This window comes from Amblyraja radiata, chromosome 38 (genome assembly GCF_010909765.2).
Source record: "Amblyraja radiata isolate CabotCenter1 chromosome 38, sAmbRad1.1.pri, whole genome shotgun sequence".
NCBI lineage: Eukaryota > Metazoa > Chordata > Chondrichthyes > Rajiformes > Rajidae > Amblyraja > Amblyraja radiata.
In genome coordinates, this window is record NC_045993.1 from 8,687,609 (window position 1) to 8,712,702 (window position 25,094).

The 25,094-nt window shown below is 43.1% G+C and overlaps 1 long non-coding RNA gene across 1 annotated transcript in view; it reads right to left on the reverse strand.

The window, feature by feature from the left end:
* Positions 1-7,406, reverse strand: part of LOC116967022 — a 40,263-nt gene extending 32,857 nt beyond the window's left edge. The window contains exon 1 of the long non-coding RNA XR_004410119.1: positions 7,159-7,406. This is a non-coding gene — a long non-coding RNA (uncharacterized LOC116967022). The remainder of the gene's footprint in view (positions 1-7,158) is intronic.
* Between the last annotated feature and the right edge of the window lie 17,688 nt (positions 7,407-25,094).

Sequence of the window (25,094 nt, forward strand, 5' to 3'; positions counted from 1 at the left end):
TGGAATAAAAATGGTCAGACAACATTTTGGGTTTTCAACATAAACAATAAAATGGGTCACTAAAATTCTGAGCAAAGCACAAATCAGATGAGAAGTCTTAGAAGTGCCAGCACAGTAAACAAACATGAAGAGCATTAAATATACATTTCAAAACAGAAGAACATATCTGAAGTTAATCTGCCATAAAATTAAACACAAGAAGCACTTTAATATATTTACAATGAGTAAAAGCTAGATAAATGGACACCTTTGGATTCATAAGGACATCTCTGTGCTGGCACCCAAAGACAATACATTTTCAAACTCTGTCCACAGTATGTGGCTTTAACTCCCATAGCATAGGTCTGGCATTCCACTGCAATAGTACAAATAATTATTGAATAGAATAGAATACCTTTATTTGTCATTCAGACCTTTCGGTCTGAAAGAAATGCTGTTGCCTGCAGCCATACATGTAATAATCACAAAACACAATAAACACAAATTAACATCCACCACAGTGAGTTCACCAAACACCTCCTCACTGTGATGGAGGCAAAAGTCTTAGAGTTACTGTCTCTTCCCTCCTCTTCTCCCTCTGCGCCGAGGCGATACCCCACCGGGCGATGGCGGCCCGGGGGGTGGTCGAAGCTGCCCGCAGCTGTTGCAACGGGTGCTCCGGAAAACAGGCACCAGCCTGTGACCTGCGAGCTCCCGACATTGTCCTCCACCGGCCCGCGGCCGAGCCCAGGATCCAGGTTGCCGCCGCCTCAGCCGCCGTAGCACCGTCTCCGCTCCGCACCGGGCCGCCCACAAGGCAGCGTCTCAGCCCCGCACCGGGCTGCCCCCACGGAAGCACCTTCCAGCCGGTAGCCGTGCCGGCCGCACAGGAGTGTCTCAGCTCCGCACCAGGCCGCTCGCTCGGGAGCGCCTTCCAGCCAGTAGCCGTGCCGGCCGCACAGGAGTGTCTCAGCCCCGCACCGTTCGCCCTCACCGGAGCGCCGAGTCGTGCCGCTACCCGGATGTCGCCACAGCTCGAAGACGGCCAGTCCTGGTGAGTCCTGGCTGGCTCTACCTCCGGACCCTCGAGGTCGGTCGCAGGTTGGAGGCCGCCAGCTCCGCCATTAGGCCTCAGCGCAGACGGGGGAAGAGAAGGGGGATACGACAAAAAGTCGCATTCCCCCGAAGGGAGAGACAGAAAGCTCTGTTTCACCCTCCCCCCACACACATAACACCACCTAATAACCAAAAAAATTACTAAACTAGACAAAAAAAACCGACATAAAAAGTAAAAACAGACAGACTGCAGGCGAGCCGCAGCTGTATCACAGCGCCGCCACTTCCGGCTTCTTCTGCTTTCTCCAGTGGGCATTGAGGATTTCATAGCACTATACTGAAGTATAGCGTGTGATACAAGCATCATCGTTCGACAAATATAATTAAATTAGACTTTGTGCCATTTTCACACTTTTTTGTAGAAGCATTGTTAAACACTGAACTGGCTACCCCACTTCCAACAGTAAGAACTAGAACTTTAAAAGTACTTCATTGGCCGTAAAAAAAACACTTCCCAAAGTAAAAGAAAACCTTAAATAAAAACAAGGTTTATTCCGGGGATTACTACAATACAAAATAGGACTATCCCAACACCAACTATTTTTTTACGACCTACAGAACAGATTAAAAACAATACAATAGAGCTTCAAACGACAGTGCCAACAGCAAAGGGCAATGCTAAAAACCCAAGCACAAGCACATGACCAACATTTTGAAAACAAAAGTTCTCAATGTACCAGACGTTTTACAATGTAACAACAGGATTACCAAAAAAATCACTGACAGTATGTAGAAATGGATGAGGGCTGAGGGCTTGAAAATGTCATTTAAAAGGATACTTTTTTAAAGTTTTAGTTTCAGTATTTGATATCAACAGAACTTCAGCTGTTCAAAAAACTTGCAACAGATTACAAAACTAGTCAGTCCATTATTAAATTATGATGCTTAAATTAAATTAAATCTATTAGAATATTAGCACCGTTGAAACTTGAAGAGTTGCTTACCAATCAACTTTTCATATCAGATTTGCATGGGAGAAGTAAACTCATGATTCAAATTGTACACCAGTTACATGCTCAGCTTGTAATTTTTCATACTTGATTAGTTTGGATGCGCTAATCAATATTTGAAAATGGCATGTGTAGTATCATCAAAACATTGGAAGATGAAACAGAGAATGCTCTTGCATACTAAGAAGATGTCGGCAGAGGACATTTGAAACTGCAAATCTGATGCAGATAACTAGCGAATCAATTTATGATTTCTAGCTAGAATTATTCCTTCTCAGATAGACATTTTGGTCATTATTTTGAGCGCTTACACAAAGTGCTAAAATTAAATGTTTTCTTTAAAAGTTTTTTTCAAAGTCACATAAAACTCAAAAGAACTCGGGCAAATTTCAAACTGGCTTGAAAAGCATGGGAGCGTTAGACAATGTTCCAACAGTCCAATGGTACAAATTAACCCTTCCAAAGGTCTATTGAGTAATCTGAATACGCACTTTTATTTATCCTACAAAAATCAATATACGAGAATCATACTTGCACAATCTTAAAGAATGTTGACCTAATTGCAATTTTGTTGTGTGGTATTGAGTCATCATTTTTGTTTAGTCTACAGGTTGACAGGAGATCCTATTGAACTGGTTCAAGGTCAAAGGTATCGATATGTTAAACCTTACATGACCTCAACAAAGCACAGCTGAAGCTTAGGAGACTGCATGTGATCAAACAGAATGGATACAATTATTGATACAGAGCAAGGTGAGCAGGTCGAGGTACTTGCCCAGAGAGGAGGAAGAGGCTGCTAACATCATTATATTTAAGAGGGAACTGAAGAGGCATTTAGTGATAAAATCAATCAATATATATAGATATCAAACGGGTCCAAATTTCTGGCCAATTTTTACAATTCTTCTTTTCTCAAATAGTAACATTTCAGTGCATATAAACAAAAAGATGCACTAAGAAAATGTTTGTGAATAGAAAAGGCAAGGAGTAGGAAGATAATGTAAGCACGTGAGAAAGATTATCAATTCAATCCACATTGGGACAATCCTCAACAATGCTGATGTTCAACAACATAGTACTAGTTCAAACAACTAGTACTCTTATTACTGCCTTGACCTCTTTAAATGGAAAGTGATGACCAAACACTGAACATGTAAACTAAACCTTGATTAAGACCAATTTGCATTTCCCTGCCATAATAATAAATGCCTTTGCTTTAATTATTTTTAATTTTACCACACCCCATTTCTTCTTCTTTCACTTTCTGTTTCCCTGAGCCTTCAGTGATTACTTTGCAATCCAAATATAAACTCTGCTTAGTCTGATCCTCTTCAGTTAATCCTGCATGTAGTGCATTTTTCAGACAATTTATCTTCAAAATGTGAAATTATAAGCTTTAACAAGAGATTTTTTGAACCCAGGTGTGCTTCAATGTTCCCAAAAGAAATAAATGAACTTAAGTACAGCTCAAGAGCATCTGACAGAATTCATACAAATAAACAAGGTTGGTAGATAGCCTAATCACAGGACAATCTAAATATACTGAAAATGGAACAAGCATGTAGAATGAACATTTCTTTTATTACCGTACATAAAGTTAAGAGATATAGAACTTGGAAATAAAGTGTTTTTCAGGATGTAAAATTTGCACCATAGCTTACTTTCCACTTAAAACTCTTGATACCATAATGACATAGTAGTCCCTTTCTAAAACTTCCCATATCACTACTTATTTTGAAGCCTACCTCCTATTGGCCCGATGTTTAAACTTGTCTCACTGTGCTTTTGTGTAACGTCATGGGATATTTCTTCTGTTAAATTAATAATAATTGCCAGTTATAGCTTCCCTAATCAGAATATGACCATCCCTCAAATATATGTATTTCTTTTGTCTCTTACCTCAGAATACTGTTTAGCATTATCTTTAGAGATTCAGAGACAAAGGCGAACAATTGTGGAGATCACTTAGAGGAATTATTTGAAGGAAGGCATTGCTGTCTAAAATTGATATGAATAACCAGAAAACAAAATCTTTCCCCAGAAAATTGCATATATTCCACATCTTAAAAGATACAAAAAGTCAAAACTTGGTTCTCCCCCTCTCAGGATTTTTTTTTCATGAACAGTATAATTTGTAAAATGCAGCTTCCATATGGCAATAATTGGTGAACCTGAGGTTCCATGCAACAACATGCTTCTCGATTTGAGGCACAGTGGAAATTACTCTGTACATTTACTGGGATGCAAAAGGAACTGCCATTAAACTGCCAAAAACCATCAACAATACAGATCCATCAGAATTTGCAAGCCTCAACCCATTATACAGCATTAAGATACTTTTTGACATTTGAAAATCTGGTAGCCAACTGAACATTGTAAGTCTCCTCAAAAGGCATAGTGATATTTCCCAGTTGTCCTCCTCTAGTTATGTTGATAGAGGAGTAAACACAATCCTTTACATCCACATGACAGGGCCTAACCGAAAAACATTATTGTAATTAAACATCAACCTGGATTTATGTTTTTGAATTTCTGGATTGAGGAAAAAGTTAAATTTAATTCAGAGGTAGGTTACAACCATTGATCAAAAATTGTTTTGAAAAATACTTGAAGAAAATTGTAGTTAAACATAGCAGAATATTTCATAGACTTTTTTTTTTTAATGCCCTGTTCCAACTTGTAAAACATCTTAACAGATATTTAAACATAACTGATTTAGTTCAGCACAATGCCATAAAGAGCTCATCTTTCCTCTGCAAACAGTCAGTTGTAGAATGTGTGCAATGATGAAACATACAGGTGATGATGAAATTTTTACTGACTAAAAAGCTTTTACTCATCCGAAAGGAGATCCTGAGTAGGAACCCCCTATTAGTATTACGTCTTTCTTTCATTATACTTCAATGATCTTTGCAACCCTCTCCCCATCTGCAGTATTCGTTCTCTTCATTTCCTCTTAGTGCTCTACTCATTTTTTATGTGCTTAATTTTAATGTGACCTTCTCAGTTTTTAATGTTAATTTTAATGTGCTTTCAAACTACAGGAAATATTTAATTGTAAATTATGCTGCTCATGCACCACACCCAATATGAGTATAAATTCAAATTTATCAATGTAGATTATTAATTTTGTCTATAACTTATGCACAATTTATTTTAGAAACAATAACATTAAGGATGGCTCTATTCATCTAAAGCAGATGTTCACTTTTACTTTTTGGGGGGAAAAAAATAAAAAAAACAATGATTTAATAAAGTTTCCCTTTTTATGTCACTTTTAGCCAAAAAGGCTTTGCATCCATGAATACGTGGAAATATTTCTGATTTGAATCTCTTCCAATTTCCTCACTGAGTGCACTCCTATTTATTCAAATCAATGTTTAGTGTTTAGATAAAAGTAAGTACTTAAAACACTGAAAATCTTAAATGAAATGTTAAAAATGTGTGGCTACAAAGCTCTATACATACGTTCAGGTTTTAATTTCTTCAAATTAGATGAATGAAGTAAACTAGCTTTGTTTTATTACTCAGCCCTCAAATTCTGACTGGCCACTATAGGGTTGAATGATACTTCTGCAATTGGATGGAATCCACAGCAATTCTAATCCTAGCCTGGAACAAATTTCCATGAAAAAAAGCTATCTTTTATTACAAGTGAGACAAATGTGTGTAACCAGGCTGAGAATAATTAAAATAAGTGGCGGAGAAGTTAATGGCCCAAGGTTACAGAATTAATAATCCCACATCAAAGAAGATAATATTACTTTAACTCAAGAGAAAACTAACTACTTTTCTCCCCATCTCACAATCACCAGAAAAGATGTTTAAAAAAGTTATTATTATCTGCCTTTTCATTAGCCGATCGCTGAAATGGTGAGATGCCATCAGGAAAGGGTTTATGGCAGATATATGGCTATTAGTAGACGTGGCTATAATCGTCAATTAGCAGGTCTGCGGTGAGCAGTGTAGATGTAAGCGATAGTCTTGCTATCATGAAGGGTTTGGATAATTTAGAAGGAACGGAAGTGATGAGTTCAGTAACATAGGTGTTTACCAAATATAATCAGGCAGATACCAGACCCTCAAGGATGTGAAGATCAAGTGAACCAGGAATAACTAAAAAGGTGGGGTGAGGGCAGAAAAAGAGCACATCTGGGATAATGCAGTATTAACCACAATCAAACTTTCCTCTCCATTCTTTCTGTCTACCCAATCATTCTCCTTTCATCCCACCCTCCCCCAAATTATGTCTACCTTCCACTTACACCCATGCCCATTCACTGCCCAGACTGCACCTATCCTTACTCTGAATTCCGTCAGCCTCATTTCTCCGCCCACCCACACCCCTCACAAATAATCTTGTCCACCTTCCCCTTCAACCCAAACACACACCCCACTGTCTCCCAGACTGCGTCCATTCCTACTGCCATCCTCGCTGCCCTCAACCACTGGTCACCGCATTCAATCCACAGAACGCATCTGCCATCCTCATTGGCCCTAACCACTGCTGTCCATTCTCCACTTCCATCCCATTCAACTCCACAGAATACAGTCTGAAGGGTCGCGACCCAAAATGTCACCCATTCCTTCTCTCCAGAGAAACTACCTGGCCCGCTGAGTATTTTGTGTCTATCTGCAGTTCCAAACTGCACATCCATCCCTACTTACTTCCACCCCAACCATCCACATTACCCCCAACCACTGCTGCCCATCTTCTACCAACCCATTCGCTCCCCAGACTGAATTCATCCTTACCACCACCTTATTCACCCATCCCTGTCACACCTTCTACTATCTGCACCCCCGCATCTAATCAACCCTTCCCTCATTATCCTTTTCATCTCCGCCTGTGTCCCACCACCTACCTAGATTCCCATTCCTCTAACCTCCATCGCCAATGCATCCATTGCCCCTCCCCCTCCCCTCCCCCTCATTCCTTCGGCTCCCCGATTCCCCCTCCCAACCCTTCACTCCTCCCCCGAACCACAGTCCCTCCTAAAGCCCCGCTCCACCCCCCTCGCCTTCACCCTCCCACCCACGCGTTCCCTCTTCTCCTCCTCCTCCTCCTCCTCCTCCCTCCAAAACTCCTCACAGCCATTTGGCCCGAACTCACCGCAAACCCAGGGGCTCCCGCAGAATCTTCTGGAAGTACCTCGGCTCTCGCGCGCCGCCGACTATCCCATTGACTTCCGATCCCCGCTATTCTTCTGAAGGGTTTTCGCTCCTTGCTCCGCGACGCAAAACGAGCCGGAGGATTCGCCGGAAAACTTTCTCGCCGACCATCACAACACAACACAACACAACACAACTCAACTCCGCCACAGGGCACCGCCCCCTCTGGCCCTCCTACCGTCCCTCCCACTGGCTGCCCCACCGACGCCTTCGCCACCGATCCACAATCCCATTGGCCACCACCAATGCCCGTCAGCACACCGGGCTGCTGTGAATGGCTCAAACTCACGTCGGTCAAGCTAACCCCCGCCCCTCCGACGCGGGATTGGACACCCCGGCCGTCGCTCAAGCCGCGAGCCCGCCCATCCGCGTGACGTCGCCACTTCTGCCCGAACTCGACACGCGATTGGGCGAAAGTGCCGTCAATCACACCGCGATGTCCCGCCCCCCCTGTTGGGTAAGACGAACGTCCATCAAACGCCCCATAATAATGAGTGCGTGTGTTCCCCTCAGCATCTTTTCATTGGCCCACTGCTTACCATTACCTCACTCGAATCTTGTCAGCCAAGGCGTATAAATTGCCGTCCTTCAAAAAAACGAAAATAACCCGCCTCAGTTTTGGCTTTGTGCCTGTTGGCATGCTCCCCACAGCCCGTTGCTGGAGCGACATAGGCTCAGGGAAGCGTCCATTACAGGAGTCCCCGCCCTCCATGTTGTTTGCTGCTGTTTACCTTGTCTGAGGAAGGTTCTGGACCTTGAACGTCGGCTGCCCCCTTTTCCCTCCACTCATGCCGCCTAAACCGCCGTTCCAGCAGTTATAGACTCGTACAAACCACAACCCTTTCCCTATCACTTCTCTTTCTCCCCTGACTCTCAGTCTGAAGACGGCTCTCGACCTCTAACGTCGTCGTTCCCTCCACTGATGCCGCCAAGTCCCCCCCCCCCCCCCAGCATAGAGAGTTAAGCAACACAGGAAAAGGCCCTTTCCCTATGACTTCTCTTTCTCCCCTGACTCTCTTGGTTTCTTGGTCCTCCAAAATATTCCAAATGGAATTTAAACTGGAGGTGGTGGAGGGAGGACTTTCTCAGTCTGAGGTGGTGGAGGGAGGACTTAGGAAGGAGGTGGTGGAGGGAGGTGGTGGAGGGAGGACTTAGGAAGGACTTTCTCAGTCTGAAGAAGGCTCTCGACCTCAAACGTCACCCATTTCTTCTCTGCAAAGATGCTACCTGACCCGCTGAGTTACTCCAGTATTTTGTGTTTAAGTTCCACCATGCCTTTTTCGACCTCAAACGCCGTCTGCCCGTTTCTCTCCACAGATGCTGCCTGACCGGCTGAGTCCCTCCAGCAGCCACCGAGCCACACAACACAGGAACGGGCCCTTCAGTCCAACTTGCTCATACTGACCAAGATGTCCCATCTACACTAGTCTCACTTTCCCACATTTGGCCCACACCCCTCTAAACCTTTCCTATCCATGTACAAATGTTTCAACAGTTGGTTATATTTCCCTCAAGATTCCAGTATATGCAGTCTCTAGTGTCTGCTATTTATCTTGCATCTGTCATGGCAGCAGACTAGTTCTTAATTATTTGTTCTCTGCTTTCTAATTCAAATTTCTGCCCAGGAGACCAGCAGAGGGCGGTGGATAATAGAAGTTTACATGCAATACTCCGATCTGTGAGGACTTCACGCCAATTGAACTACCTCTTTAAGGCTCTTTAAAGGCTTTAAGTTAAATATATTGTGTCTCAGCTCATTGAACTGATAAAGCAATGCAGAAGGGAGGATTTAAAAATAATAAAGTGTTTACAGCCTATTAATTCCTCTTCAAGTCCAGGAATATTGAAACCATTGTGATAATAAGAAATACATTCTTGCACTTGTTCTGTACCTTTCAGGCCATCCGAAAGTGCTTTGCAGGTAATGAAGTGCTATTTGAAGTGTAATCACTGTTGTAATATAAGGTGCACCACATTTGATTATGAGCAGTCTTTAAGATTCCAGAAACAGCAATGTGATCTTTTCTCTTAACCAACAGTAGTTTATGGATGAGTTTCAGTTCTGGATAAAGTCCTTTGATCTTCCCTGCAAGCGATCTACCTGCGAAACAGTATCAGTTTAATGGCCTGCCTCTAACAATGCACCATTCCTCAATAATCCACTGTACCACCCTCGATGTTTCTGATAAAGTTTCCAAAGTGTGACTCAAATACACGTCCTTATGATTCAGAGGTAAGAACGTGACCATTGACCTATTATGGCACAATGCTGATGTTTACACAGGGTCAAATGTTTATGGGTGGGTTGGTGTATTTGAAGGTCTAATTGGTAAAGTACAGAGGATAAGGGGGTTCATAAATAGAGATATAGAGTTCAAAACCAGAACATGATATGTTTTTTAAATCCTGCAGGAAAGATGAGGAGACTTTTGAGGATGCAGAGGAGGTATACCAGAATGCTGCCTGGATTGGAGGGTTTCAGCTACAAGGAAAAGTTGGATAAATTTTGATTGTTTTCACTGGAACATCAGAGGTTGAGAGAAGAATCAAATACACAGGACAAGATGTTAAGAAGTCCCTTGTGCCAATAGGTGGGGAGCATTTCACGACATTCGTTGATTGTTGAGAGTGGTAGACGCTCAACATCGGTGGGGGGCGGGGGATACGTATATCTTGGCCTGGGTAACCTTCAGGACAGTTGGGCACAGGACACATCATCAGTAGTGTACCCTTGCATCACTGGGTGTTTCGGCCTTTTAACACTATACACCCTCCACAAGGGCGGCCCGCTGCAGGATGATCAGCCCTTAGCGCGTGTCCCGTGTCAAACCGTCCCAAAGATTCACCCTGAAGTACTTGGGGCCCAGCATGGGTCTTTCCGCTTGAGCCAAATCCACCGGCTGCTTCTTTCAGCCGCCTCTGAGAGTGATCTTATGGTCTTCCGCAGAGCCTGACCGTGGATTCCAAGCTCCTTCAGCAGTCTGATGGTAGATGACGCAACAAATCCTCTGCATCCCACTTCAACTGGATAGACTTTGGTGTTCCAGCCACGCTGCGTTGCCTCTGCTGCAAGCTCTGCGTAGCGCAGCTTCTTACGCTCGTAGGCCTCCCCAACAGAGTTCTCCCATGGAACTGTGAGCTCTATGATGTAAGCAGTCTTCTGTGAAGGGAACTAGAACACCAAGTCTGGCCTGAGGTTGGTGGAAGCAATTTCAGGTGGAAAAATTAGTTGTCGGCCGATGTCCGCCAGCATCCTCCAGTCGCGGGCCCTGCATAGGTTTCCTTCTTCTGATCTGGTGGAAGGATGTTTAGATGTTTTCTGTCCTTCTCGGACAAAGGTTGTTGCCCTTGGGGGGGGGGGGGGGGGGGTTGCTTGCTCTCGGAGGCAAGGAGTTGGTCGCACACCGCCTGTTCTCAAGGTCTTGCAGCCTACCATGATGTGTTTGAGGGTCGCTGGAGTTGGGCAGAGGGCACAGGTTGGATCCTCGCCGTACCACTGATGGAGGTTCTTTGGTGATGGAAGCACGTCATAAGTCGCTCTGATGATGAAGCTGATCTTGCTTGCTTCCATTTCCCATAGTTCTTTCCAGCTGATCTTCCTCCGCTCCACACCTTCCCACTGCATCCATTGCCCCTGTTTGGCAAGAGAGACCGCCTTTGCACTTCTTGCGGCCTCCTCCTGTCGCCGCACCTCCTCGACCACCAATGTCCTCCGCTCTGATGTTGTGGCCTTTCGCCAAGTTGGTTTACTTGTCGTAAGGCCAAAGCCTCCTCTTCCCTGCTGGACTTGCCCCACGATGTCTTTGTGTCTCAGGGCTGATGAAGCTTGCTGTACTGCATCAGATGGTGTCCACTTCCGGCCAGTTACTAGGGGCGGCGCAACAGCACTGATAGCCTTGTCTCTAGAGTCCCTCAGTGTCATCTGGAGTCTTACTTTAGAACACTTGTATTCCTCTGTTAGACTAGTGAGAGGTAGTTCCAGGACCCCTTTGCCATATAGGCCGATGTTAGTTAGACATCGTGGGACCCCGAGCTATTTCTTCGCGTATGAAGTTATGGTTCGCTCCATCTTCTCCACAGTTGTTATTGGGGCTTCATAAACGGTCAGTGGCCACATTGTCCGAGGAAGGAGTCCAAACTGTAGGCACCAGAGCTTCAGTTTCCCAGGCAGTAGGGTCTGATTGATGTTCTCCAGGCCGTTGACAATTTCTTGCCTTAGTTGTTGCACCTGCTCTTTGTCCTTGAGACTTGCGTTGTACCATCTGCCCAGGCTTTTAACTGGCTGTTCAGACACTGTTGGTATTGGGTCGTCACCGATACAGAACCTTGTGTCTCTAAGCACCCCCTTGACTATGGAGATGCTTCGAGATTTACTTGGTTTGATTTTCATTCGGGCCCACTTGATGTTCTCCTGCAGCTTTCCAAGTAGCCGCTTGGTGCATGCTGCAGTAGTGGTTAGTGTTGTCATGTCATCCATGTATGCCCTGGTGGGTGGCAGACGGAGCCCAGCCCTGGTTCGTTCACCGCCCACCACCCATTTTGAGGCCCTGATGATGACTTCCATGGCCATTGTAAAGGCCAAGGGTGAGACTGTGCAGCCTGCCATAATGCCTACTTCCAAGCGCTGCCATGTTGTACTGAAGTCAGCTGTTGTGAAGCACAGCTGCAGGTCTTGGAAATAGCTCTTGACCAGTATGGTGATGAACTCTGGTACATGGAAAAAGGCAAAAGATTCCCAAAGGAGTTCATGGGGAACTGAACCAAATGCATTAGCCAGATCGAGGAAGATCACATGTAGGTCTCTCTTCTCCTTCTTAGCTGCTTGGATCTGGTGCCAGATCATGCTTGTATGCTCCAAGCAGCCCGGAAATCCTGGAATTCCTGCTTTCTGTACAGATGTATCAATGTACTTGTTTGTTACCAGATAGGTGGACAGCCTTTGATACAATGCTGAAAAAGATTTTTCCCTCGACGTTGAGGAGACATATTGGCCGGAATTGGCTGATGTCTGACGCATCCTTTTCTTTAGGTATTAGCACGCCGCCGGCCCTTCGCCACGCCTTAAGTATTGTTTGCTTCTTCCACATCACCCTCATGAGCTTCCATAGAAAGCGTAACACATCCGGTGCGTTCTTGTAGAGCTTGTATGGTACTCCGTTTGGCCCCGGAGCTGATGCTGCTCTTGCTCGCCAGACAGTGTTCTCTACCTCTTTCCATCTTGGAGGGCTGGTGTCCAGGTTGAATTCAGGTGGTTGAATAGGCGGGATGTCATGTGGGATGACTAACTGCTCATGCCTTTTCGTGTCTTGGTGGGCCTTTTCCAGGTGTTCCTCCAATTCCCGTTTTGATGTTTTCAAAGTTCCACTTTTTTCCTTTGCAAAGAGGTCTTTGATGAACTTGAAAAGGGTCTTTGTAGAACCGTGTTCTTGTGTGTTCTTTCTTCTTGCGAAGTTTCCTCAAGTTCTCTGCTTTTCGCAAGGTTGCCAACCGACTCTTGATGTCCTCTTGGAGTAGCATGAGACCTTCTCTCTCTGCGTCAGTTGCTTTTTTCCATTGCTTTTTCAACTGTCTCCTCTCTCTGATTAGCCTCTCGATCTCCTGCTGCCTCCTGGACTTGATTGGTGTTGGTAATTTCTTTCCACCTCTCCCTTTACTCACCCCAAACCGTTCTTCTCCGTAGCTGTAGATTGTGTTGCCCATCCTTTCAAGCTTTTCCACTGCTGTGCCCGCTTGTTGCTCCAAGATATGTATAAGGTCACTGTTGACCGTCTCCCACTCTTTCTTTTCAACAGCTTTGGGCCATTTCACTCCAGGTTTGTGCCCTTTGATCTTTCCCTCCAATGGAGGTCTTTGTCGTTGTTGTGTGGGCTCCTCCACCGGCATTTCTGTGCTTGTATCACCCTCTTCAGTGACATGGGTGCTGATGCTCTGCGAACTTTGGTTTGAGTCCCGTCGCTGTGCTTCACTCGACTGATTTGACTGGTTGCTTCGTAAGAAGTACTGGTCAATGCGAGGCCCATTGAAGTGCGAGGAATATGGATCATGTACAGCCAGATGAGCTCAGTTTAGCTTGGGGTTGTGTTCGGCACAAACATTGTTGGCCGAAGGGCCTTTCCCTGTGCTATCCTGTTCGATGTTGAATATCTGAAATAAAAACAGAAAATGGTAGAAACGTTCAGTAGATCAGGCATCATCTGTGGAGGATAAATATATTTTTTGTCACACTGGGTGGAAAAAATCCAAAATTGGAGAGCTTTTTTCAAAATCAGAGAAGATTGATAACATCAAGAACACAGGTTAGATCACAAGTGGACAATTATGTTCATTATTAAAAGAACATGAAGGTGCTAGAAGTTTTACTAGTGCTTTGAGAGATGACAGATTCCAATTTAGTTTCGAGATACAGCGTGGAAACGCCCTTTGGCCCACTGAGTCCATGCTGACCAGCATTCACCTGTACGCTAGTTCTATCCTACACACTAGGGACAATTTACAGAAGTCGATTAACCTAAAAACCTGCATGTCTTTGGAATGTGAGAGTCAGGATCATACCCGTGTCTCTGGCGCTGTCAGGCAGCAACTCTACCGCTGCACCACAGTGCCAGCTGCAAGACTAGATTGGAGAAATGGGAATCTTATCTTTGGCACAAAGGAGGTTCTGAGGAAATTAGATCAAGGTGAAGAAAATAATGGGCTTGGATGAAGTAAATGGAGTACCTGTTCCCATAAGTGATTCAAGGACCAAATGTAATTGATTAAACTGATGGGGGTGGGGGTGGGGGGGTATATATCAGGATGGGAGGCATGAGCAATAACCCCTTTGCTCTTCACGCAGATGATGCCTGACCTGCCTAGTGTTTCCAGAATTGTTCTTGATTTCAGATTTCCAGCATCTGCAATGTTTGAGTTCCATCTCAAGAATACCATCATCTGGTAAACTTGAGCTTGTGAATGATCATCAGCGTCTTTGAAGAAACTTCATCAGTACCTGTTAATGAAAACAATATATGTGCATAACGGTTAATCATTTGAGATCATTGCTGTTCTACCACAAAACAGAAAGGAGGTTGCAGAAAATGCTTATTTAAGTGCACACATATGCATAAAGGATCATTTATTAAGAAGTCCATCTCCCAGAAATTAGAAAAGTAACAACCAAAAAATGTATTTAGGTGAAACCAATCTGATCCATCTTTATTTGAAGCAAGGAACTGCAGGTGCTAGTTTACAAAAAGGGAACGGAGGAAGGATCCCGACCCGAATCGTCACCTATCCATGTTCTCCCGGGATGCTGCTTGATCCGCTGAGTCACCCCAGCACTGTGTCTTTTTTTTTAAATCCATCTTTTGCTCATGGTTAGGAGCTTGATGAGAATGAAGCATTTCCTTTCTTTGGTTCTATTCTCAGGATCCCTGGCCAGTAAATGCTGTCATGTTCTCGGGGACACAACCCTTCACTCCCATCTGTGAGGGGTGCACATGCTGTCCGCTTCATGACTTGAAAGGAAATGCCCTTGGCCTATAAAGATCAGGTCACTTTGAGTGTTGAGTTTATACCTCTCATGTTAAACTATGATATGAGAACAGATTCAACATCACAGAGTATCATTTTCCTACCCTGTTTGAACCAACTTGCTACAGCTGCTGCACTTGATTCTCTAGAAAATCAAAAATAATTGTTAACGCTGGAAATCTGAAGTAAATATAGAAACACTCAGCAAGTCAGGCAGCATGCCTGGGCAAAGAAACAAAGTTAAGCTTTCAAAGATCAGCCATCAGGCTATTAAACCTGGCTCGGACAAAACTCTGATTATTACCAACCACTTTCTGTTATTTGCACTATCAGTTTATTTATTCATGTGTGTATATATTTATATCATGGTATATGGACACATTTATCTGTTTTGTAGTAAATGCCTACTATTTTCTATGTGCTTAAGCAAAGCAAGAATTTCATTGTCCTATACAGGGACACATGACAATAAACTCACTTGAACTTGAGATCCCTCATCAGGTCTGTGGAAAGTGAAACAGCGTAAACATTTTACTTTCAGCTGAAACATAAACCCTGTTTCTCTTTCCATAGATCGTCTGACCTGCTGAGTATGTCCAGCATCTATATCATCTTGTCTGATAGCTTCCTCAATCTCCTGTATAAATGACTTTCCTTCGATAGCTCAGCTGGTCGAGCAGAGTACTGTAGTGGAAACGGTCATCTGTTTCGACGACGGTTTGAAGGGAATGCTTCCTTTAGGGCGGCACAGTGGTGCAGCTGGTATAGCAGCTGCCTCAGAGCACCAGAGAACCGGATTCTATCCTGACCTCAGTTTGGCTGTATGGAGATGAAAATATTCTCCCTGTGACCATGTGGGTTTCTCCAGGTGCTCTGGTTTCCTTCTACATCCCCCAAAATGTACATGGTTGTGGTAAATTGCACCTAATTTGTTGGGAGTATATAAAGTAAAGTAAAGTATCCCTTTTTGTCATTCAGACATTTCAGTCTGAACAAAAATGTATACCTTGCAGTCATAACATAGAATAAAATAACAAAACACACACTTAACACAGTTTAACATCCACCACAGTGAGTCTACCAAACACCTCCTCATTGTGATGGAAGGCAAAAGTCTTAAAGTCCTTGCCTGTTCCCTCCTCGTTCCCTCTGCGTTGAGGTGATCCAGCTTTCGATGTAGGGACCCCGGCGGGTGATGGTAAGTCCAGCGGCCGCATCCGAGCTCCACGAGCTCGCTGGTTCAAACTCCGCGGCCCGGGGTGGTCGAAGCTGCCACCCTCCAGTCCAGCGACGAAGCTGTTGTTGCGGGAAAGGAAATTGTAAGGATCATTTATTAAGAAGTCTATCTCCCAGAAATTAGAAAAGTAACAACCAAAAAATGTATTTAGGTGAAACCAATCTGATCCATCTTTATTTGAAGCAAGGAACTGCAGATGCTAGTTTACAAAAAGGGACCGGAGGAAGGATCCCGACCTGAAATGTCACCTATCCATGTTCTCCTGGGAAGCTGCTTGATCCGCTGAGTCACCCCAGCACTGTGCTTTTTTTTAATGCATCTTTTGCTCGTGGTCTGGAGCTTGATGAGAATGAAGCATTTCCTTTCTTTGGTTCTATTCTCAGGATCCCTGGCCAGTAAATGCTTTCATGCTCTCGGGGACACAACCCTTCACTCCCATCTGTGAGGGGTGCACATGCTGTCCACTTCATGACTTGAAAGGAAATTGCCTTGGCCTATAAAGATCAGGTCACTTTGAGTGCTGAGTTTATACATCTCATGTTAAACTATGAAATGAGAACAGATTCAACATCACAGAGTATCATTTTCCTACCCTGTTTGAACCAACTTGCTTCAGCTGCTGCACTTGATTCTCTAGAAAATCAAAAATAATTGTTAACGCTGGAAATCTGAAGTAAATATAGAAACACTCGGCAAGTCAGGCAGCATGCCTGGGGAAAGAAATAAAGTTAAGCTTTCAAAGATCCCTCATCAGGTCTGTGGAAAGTGAAACAGCGTAGATGAGAACGTGGGATAACATAGAACTAGTGTGAACGGTAAATCGATAGTCAAGGTGGGCTGAATGGGCTCTTTCCAAAGAAAATTGCAATGCGTCCAGCCAAATTGGAGATACAAGAAACTGCATTTGCAAAAAAACACAAAGTGCTGGAATAACTCAGACTGGCGTTTGCATCATAGACCAGCTCGCCCTAATCCAAAATGTTGCCTATCCATGTCCACCACAGATGCTGCCTGATCCACTGAATTAATCCAGCACTTTTATGTTTGTCTTGCCAATTTGTCCATCTCAAGCTCTTTTGTATCTTTGAGATAGTTCATTTTTGCTTGAACCTTATTCACCCTTTATGTTGTATGCCTGACTTCTCATTAGCATTCACTGTGACCTCTTTGGCACTGTTTGTAAGATTTTAATAACAATGAAGTCAGATGACATCTAATCACTGTGTTCACATGCCATTTCCTTAATTGCAACTGATGATATTTCTTCAGTCCAAAGATGACAGCAAGCAGCTCCCCTTTTCAGCTTGTGTGTAATATGTCTCCATATCTGCCAGACCTCTGCTTGTGTATTTCATCAGTTGACCCTCCTCCAGGTTGATTGCTCTATCTTTTACGAGTCTGCTTATGCAGGCAACTCCTTATCATCAAAGTAGTGCACCATAACCTCTTCCATGAATGTTTCCGTTTCATTTGAGCCAACCAACACTTCACTGATGAAAAGACCTTGACTCAAAACATTGACTCCTTAACTTGACTAGGCTCTTTAATGTATCTGGAACCTAAGCATATTCTCAGGCCCACAAAATCAGAAAATGACGGATGCATTTACTGGTGCCGCTGTCAGTGTTTTAGTCGGTGTCTCCACCTCCACTTTAGTTTCTTCTTGATAGCCACCAGTGCAGGTCTCAGTTGGTGTACTGCTGGTGACTTCTACTCATTTAAGACAGGTGGTATTTGCCTTCTAGTGTACCTGATCCATTAAAATTTTCTGCATATTCACTTGTGAGTTGTAAGGTGAAGTCATCGCTGGTAATGAATCAATCTTCATGACCCTCTAAAAGCATCCTTTTATCATTCTCATCTCTGCATGGTACTTCTTCCAAATATGAGTGTGACATCATTCCACTTTACCACAAAGAAATCTATATTGTTTCTCTCAGCTTTCTGGATTCTTTGGGTCCCCTTCCATCATTGAATATGTCCCAGATGGCTTCAATATGGTCTCATTCACAAACAGCACATGGTTTAAAAATAGATGACTTGCCTTGGAAGAGCATCGCATATTACTCTGGACTCAATCAATGTGTCTGGTTACCCTTGCACTGACATCTTGAAAGACTTATTTCTAGTGAGCGTTCCTTGACAGATTGACCACCTTTGGCATCTGGTATATTGCTTTCAATTGGTATTCGAAATTGGATCGTACATGGCATCTCATCCACTCCATGGACATTCAATGTCCTCATTATGCAATGATTTTCAAATCCATATTGTACATAGTCCTAACCAGAGCATTTGGTTGTGTTGCTGAACACAAAATGTGGAATCTTAAAGGAAACATGGCTCTACTTATTTTGTTTATTGTCTTGCACTTTGCTATAAGTAGTACTTTTATTGGCCATCAGACACTTCTAGCACCCATAGCTTTTCATATCTGCATCCATTTTTCTAGGTCTAATTCCTATCTCACATAGAAGTTCTTCTTTCCGGATGGACTACCAGATCCAACAATAATTTGATCTCTAATCCATTAAATTATGTATATCTGCCAACAATCTTTGCGCACTAGAAAAGTGAAAGGATTCTCTCTATTCCATTGAAGGGTTTGAGATATACTGTAGTACAATTCTCTTCCCATCATGACCAATGGTGTACAATTTTCTTTTAAAATTTAGTTTGCTTTATTTGTGCTAGGTAGCTCAGTATACAAAGTAAAAAAAGACACACAACGATGGAGTAAATCAGTGGGTTAGTCAGCAGCTATGGAGAACATGGATAAGTGATGTTTCGGATTGGGACCCTTCTTCAGTTTCAACCCCAAATAATACCTATGCATGTTCTCGAGAGATGCTGCCTGACCTGCTGACTAAATCCAGCACTTTGTGTCTTTTTTTTTTGTAAACCGGCATCTGCATACATCCTCGTATCTCCATACAAAGTAAACCTTTCTGGTTCAATATCACATTTGTTACAATCTTGCTAATGGATAAAACAACTTTTACTGTGAACACATAACTTTCTAAGCCTCAATCACTTCTTTCCCCTATCCGATGTAGTCAGTGGTGGCTTATTGGTGGTTTTCACAGACTCTAGATTAAAGATTCAAGTCTTATTCCAGAGATACTCCTTCATTTCCACTCTGACCTTGGTGGTACCTTTTCTGCCCTGTTTGCGTTGCTCACTTCAGTCATGGTATTCCTGGAAATTATACTTCCCACCTCCACCTACTCAGCTCAGTTATTACCCCCATATCAATGTCTTTACAAATAGTGAACAGAAGTGTTCAAAGAAAATGGAAAAAGAACACCACTTTAATGATTTTTCACAGTGGTTGCTTGCAGCAGTGTCTAGGTGATTAATTGTTATCGTATTTGAGACAAAAGATTCTCGTTCTTGCTCTGTAATCCCAGAGGAGGCCCAGATACCAAAACACATGTCTAACATCACAGTGTTCCAAGCAATTCGTTTACATAAAATGTACAGAGCAGATATAGGCCATTGGCCCAAGTGGTATATTTCCCACACAAGCCACCCTCCATCTTATTTAACCATATGTTATCAATATGCCTTCTATGTTATCTAGTTTCCCCTGATATTCATACACATTCTGCATTAAACCACAGCAATTTTGCTTACATTTTAGAATGCTTTAGTGTCAAGTGAGAAAAAAAAGGATTTACTTATTAGCAGGATTATCCTTCTTCCTAGCACATTCTTTCCAAATAAAGACTGGCAAATTAATCATGACATTAATGGTAGTGCTATTCCCAACATTCAAACAATCTTAAAAATGAATTTCTTACCTGCTCATAGAAAATAACCAGATTTTACTAGTTGACTCCCCTGATCCAATGTTATTTAAAATGACAATACTCAAACTGCATTCATTATTCTCATTGAGATGTGCGACCTTTGACTTCAAACCGATATGTGTTTAGACTGACTTCTATGGAAGTAGGGTCAGGGGCTCTCTCAGTTTCTTAGTTTTGAGACAATTTCAGACAGCTGTTGCTGACTGTCGTATTTCTCTATGACATAGAAGGAGGTAATTCAATCCTTCAAGTCTTTTCCAGCTTTCAGATCAGTCCCATTCGACCCATCTCGTGAAATTTATACTTTTTCACTTACCCATCAACTCCCCACTGATTATCCTTCTATCTATCTATTAGACTTTCGACTTTGGAGATACAGCGTGGAAACAGGTCCTACCGTCCACCGAGACTGCGCCGACCAGCAATCACCCCGTACACTAATATTATCCTGCACACCAGGAACAATTAACAATTTTATCAAAGCCAATTAACCTGCAACCCTGAATGTCTTTGGAGTGTGGGAGGAAGCCGGAGCACCTGGAGAAAACCCACATGGTCACAGGTAGAACATAAAAACTCCGTACTTACAGCACCTGTAGTCAGGATTGAACTCTGCTCTCTACCGCAGTGCCATTGTAGCGCCCTAAAGAGGGCAAATTCTGAGGGTTAATTTACGGTAGCCATTTAACCTACCAGCATGTTTTGGATTGTGGGTGGAAATCAAAGTGGTGGGTAGAAACCAGGGAGTGGAGGGGATGATGAGTTGGGGGGAAATGGAGGGGGATGAACCCCATGGGAGAATGTGTAAACTCATTGACAGGACTAAGGGTCAGGATCAAACCTGCTCCCTGGACCATAAGGTACATTCTGCATCACTGTACTGCTCGATCTCTGCCTCAGTTAGCTGCTCAAGGGTGCATTAGGGCAGATATTCAGAGAACAAACCATATATTCTTGCTTCGGGCTTACAGGAATGGACAGAGCAGAAACAGACGTGTGCCTGCATTGTGGGCTACTCCAGGCTACAGGTATTCATGTTCCAGAGACCTTCCATGCAGTCACATATCAGAAGCTTAAAGGTTCTCCATGACTCCCACGCATAGAGAACAGCCCTCCCCTGGACAAAAGTCGCTTTCACCCCATAGGCACACTCTCCTGTTACCTTCCATCATTGTAGCCTACATTAACTCATAATAATAGGAAGAGTGCTACTTGCATCATTTTAGGTCAGTTTAAGAACTGCCTACGAAGATCACCTCTGCTTGTTACATCCCAAGAACAGGGAGAATCTGTCAACACATTGATAGGGAAATCCAGGTTGAAACATCTGTGTTAGTGCAGTGTTATCCATGTAAAACCAGCAACACTTGTCCTATGAACCTCTTTATTAATATTCTCGGACCTTATGCAACCTCCAGACACAGCATTAGGGTCACCCTGCAGTGCTGTTCAAACAACAGCTATATAATTAATAATTATAATTTCTTTATTTATATAGCACATTTTTAGTCAACTTGCATTGACCCCAAAGTGCTTCACATAATATATATATAGTGTGGAGCAATTTCTAGGCCATCTATTTTGTCAACCAGCAAGAGTTACTGTACAAGTATCCTGAAGTTATTATATTTATCTGGAGATATATTTGCATTGCAACAGCTGCAAATTTTAAATTTAAGCAACTACATAAATATGGAATGAAAGTATCAGTAATGGTGACAATAAAATCATTTGACTGTCATAAAAATTCAACCAGTTAGCTAATGTCCTTCAAGGAAGGAAATATGACATTCTTACTTGATTCGACCTACATGCTACACCAAACCCAAAGGAATGCGATTCCTTGCCCTTTGAATCGATCTACTGAGGGAATGCAATTAGAACTGAATATCAAATACCAGCCTTGACAGTGATGTACACATCCAACAAAGAAATAATTGAAAATAAAATCTTTTCATAACCCCTTTTGGGCCCTATTCTTCAAAAAAAGAAAGGAGTTCCAATCTGTTCACTTTTAATTATGAAATTTAAAATATCTTGGTCATGCCGTTGCCTGTGTGAATCTTGTATGTTCTCCAGTTCAGTAAGTTAGTACCTTGTGTCTGAGTAATGTTCCATTTCTAATGTTGCTGAGGCCAGAAGAGAAAAGACTGACTTATCACATAGTATTCAAAAAGCAAAAACTGCAGGTGCCGGAAATCTGAAATATAAACTGAAAATTGTGGATATACTCAGGAGGTCAGGCAGCATTTGTGGAGAGAGAAACGGAGATACTCAGGTTAAATACCTTTCATCAGAACTTGGAGAATTCAGGAAATAAACACATTTTAAGTAGAGAAGGGGAAAGGTGGAGAGAACAAAGTGAATTCCTGTGATAGGATGGAAACAAAAAGAGACAGAATGATACAAGTGATGCAGGCAGAGAAGTTGGGTGGTGAATGCTTGTTATTTACAGCACTCTAGACAGCACAAACACCATCTGTGTTGATCAGTCTCTATCCTAGCACAGACAGCTGAGAGAGTGGGCGACAACCCTCTGATCACTGATGGAAGAAAATGTGAAGTCATCCATTTTGTTGCACATAAAGAAAAGCAGAGAATGTGTTAAATGGTGAGCGATTGGGTAATGTTGATGTTCAAGTGAACTTGGATGAGCTGGCACACAAATCACTGAAGTCCAACATGTAGGTGCAGCTAATGTAGGTACATCAACCTTTTTTACAAGAGGGTTTAATTTAGTTTATTTTAGAGATGCAGTTTGGAAACGGGACCTTCGGCCCACCCAATCTATGGTAACCATTGATCACCTGTTCACACGAATTCGATGATATCCCACTTTCTCATCCATTCCCTACATACAAAAGGGGGAATTTACAATGGCCAAATAACCTACAAAACCACATGACTTTGGGATGTGGGAGGAAACTGGAGTACCCAGATGTGGTCACAGGGAGGACATATAAACTTCACACAAACAGCACCGGTAATCTGGATTGAACCTGGGTCTCTGGCACTGTGAGGCAATGGCTCTACCAGCTACACTCCTGTGCTACCCAGGGTTTTTAATGGGGGAATAAGGAAGGATTATTGCAATATATAGGAGCTTGGTAAGTCTGCATGTGAAGTATAGTGTATGATTTTGGTTGTTAAGTCAATGCAGTAACGTACTTGTCAAAGAGGAAATGCAGCAAATAATTCATAGACTGATCTCTGGAATGGTGGGGCTGAAGAAAGAAAGGTCTCAACCTGAAACGTCACCTATTCCTTTTCTCCAGAAATGCTGTCTGATCCGCTGAGTTACTCCACCATTTTGTGTCTCTCTTCGGTGTAAATCAGCATCTGCAGTTTCATTCCTACACACATGTGGGTTTGCTATTTGAGGAGACACCAAGTAAACTGGGACTGTAGGATTTAAAAGAGTGAAAGGAGATTTCACTGAAGCTTAGAGTTTGGTAGGCTGGATGCAAGGAGGACATTTCCCCTGACTGAAGAGTCAATGATATTTTCTTCACTCAGAGGCGAGGAACCTTTGGAACACTTCCACAGATGGCCATGAAGTCTCAGACATTGTCCTCATTTGAAATTAAGATTCATATGCTTTTGGGCATTAGGGGAATCAAAGTATATGGGGACAATGATGGGACATGTTGCTGTGATAGAGGATCAGTCATATTTTTGATGGATAGTTGAGCAGGATAGAAGGGCCATGTAGCCTACTCCTACTTCTTAGTCTCTTGTGTTGTTATGAAAAATTGTCATCCTGAAACATTAGCTCTTTCTCAGTCCACAGATGCTGCTCATCCTGCTAAGTATTCCTTGCATTTGATGGTGTTACTCCACGCTATGTTTCCCACACCTCCCTATTCAGCGTTGCCAACTCTAATATCACATATTTTGGAAGGTATTATCACAATTTCCACCTTCCAACTATCCCATCTGGTCAAGCTGCCTTTATTTTCTCCACCTCCAATAGTTTTATAATCAGTAAACAAAAACGACATGAAGTCCCACGCAATTTTATTTTGAACTTTAGTGATTTTTGTACAGAGTTTTACTCAAAGCCGAGGTCTGGCTATTAATCTTCAATGAGGTTCCAGGAAATTCTAGTAGTAGATGATTTTTTCCCCTCCCCCTCCGAAGGAATGATTTGCTCTATTAGGTGAAGCCTGTTGGCTAGGCCAATGGCCAATCTCTTCAATGTGTGGTGAAGGAAAGGAAGGGTAAAGGCCTTGTGAGAATACAGACAAAAGATAAATCTGCAGTCTGCAGGCTAAAGCTTGCCTGATAAGGTGTGCTCCTTAATATTCTTTCTCTTCTTTTGGTTGCCATGGCATTCATTTGGGTGCATTCTCTATGCTGCACTGCCAAAAGCCACCAGGTGGCAGGCTGAGAGAGACAATGCACTGAGGGGGAGCTGATTAAGGGAGATACAAGTTTAAGTCGACATGGGTATCTTGCGACATCTGGAGTTCTGTTCTGCTTTCTAACCCTTGGGGCAGAGCAGAAGTACACAGCTCTTTCGTCTTTGGAGGCCATTTTTCATGTTGAAGCAGTTTGGGGTGGCACAGTGGGGCAGCGGTAGAGTTGCTGCCTTACAGCATCAGAGACCCGGATTCGTTCCTGACTATGCCTGTATGGAGGTTGTACGTTCTCCCTGTGATCGCGTGGTTTTTCTCCAGATGCTCCGGCTTCCTCCCACATCCAAAGATGTGCAGGTGTGTAAGTTAATTGGCTTTGGTAAAAATTGTAAAATTGTCCCTAGTGTGTAGGATACTGTTAGTGTACGGCATCGCTGGTTGGCTCGGATTCCATTGGCCAAAGGGCCTGTTTCTGCACTGTATTCTCTAAACCTTAAAGCCAGAATACACCTGTGTGCAAGATTGCAATGTTTTAAATGTAGAAACAAGGAACTGCTGATGCTGGTTTACAAAAAGGTCACAAAATGTTGGAGTAACTCAGCGGGTCAGGCAGCATCTTTGGGGAACATGGATCAGTGATGTTTTAGGTCAGGACCTTCTTCAGATTGTTCAAGATGTTTGTTGGCCACTTGATGCCGCTTACAGGAAATTCTGCCTCCTGATGTAGTTATGATGTTAACCTTTGATGATGCCTGTCTGTTGTGCTCAGTTGACATTTCACCATGTGAGCGGGGTGGGAGATTGTAACCTTCACGTGGTTCACTCTGTTTCAACGAATGCAATCAACCTGGCGTGCATAAACAGAAGATCAAACAGAACAAGTTATCTTACAATTTTAGGCTGTGGACGCCATACGCAAGAAGAAGACCATGTGAGCAATTATTTCCCCTTATTTTCT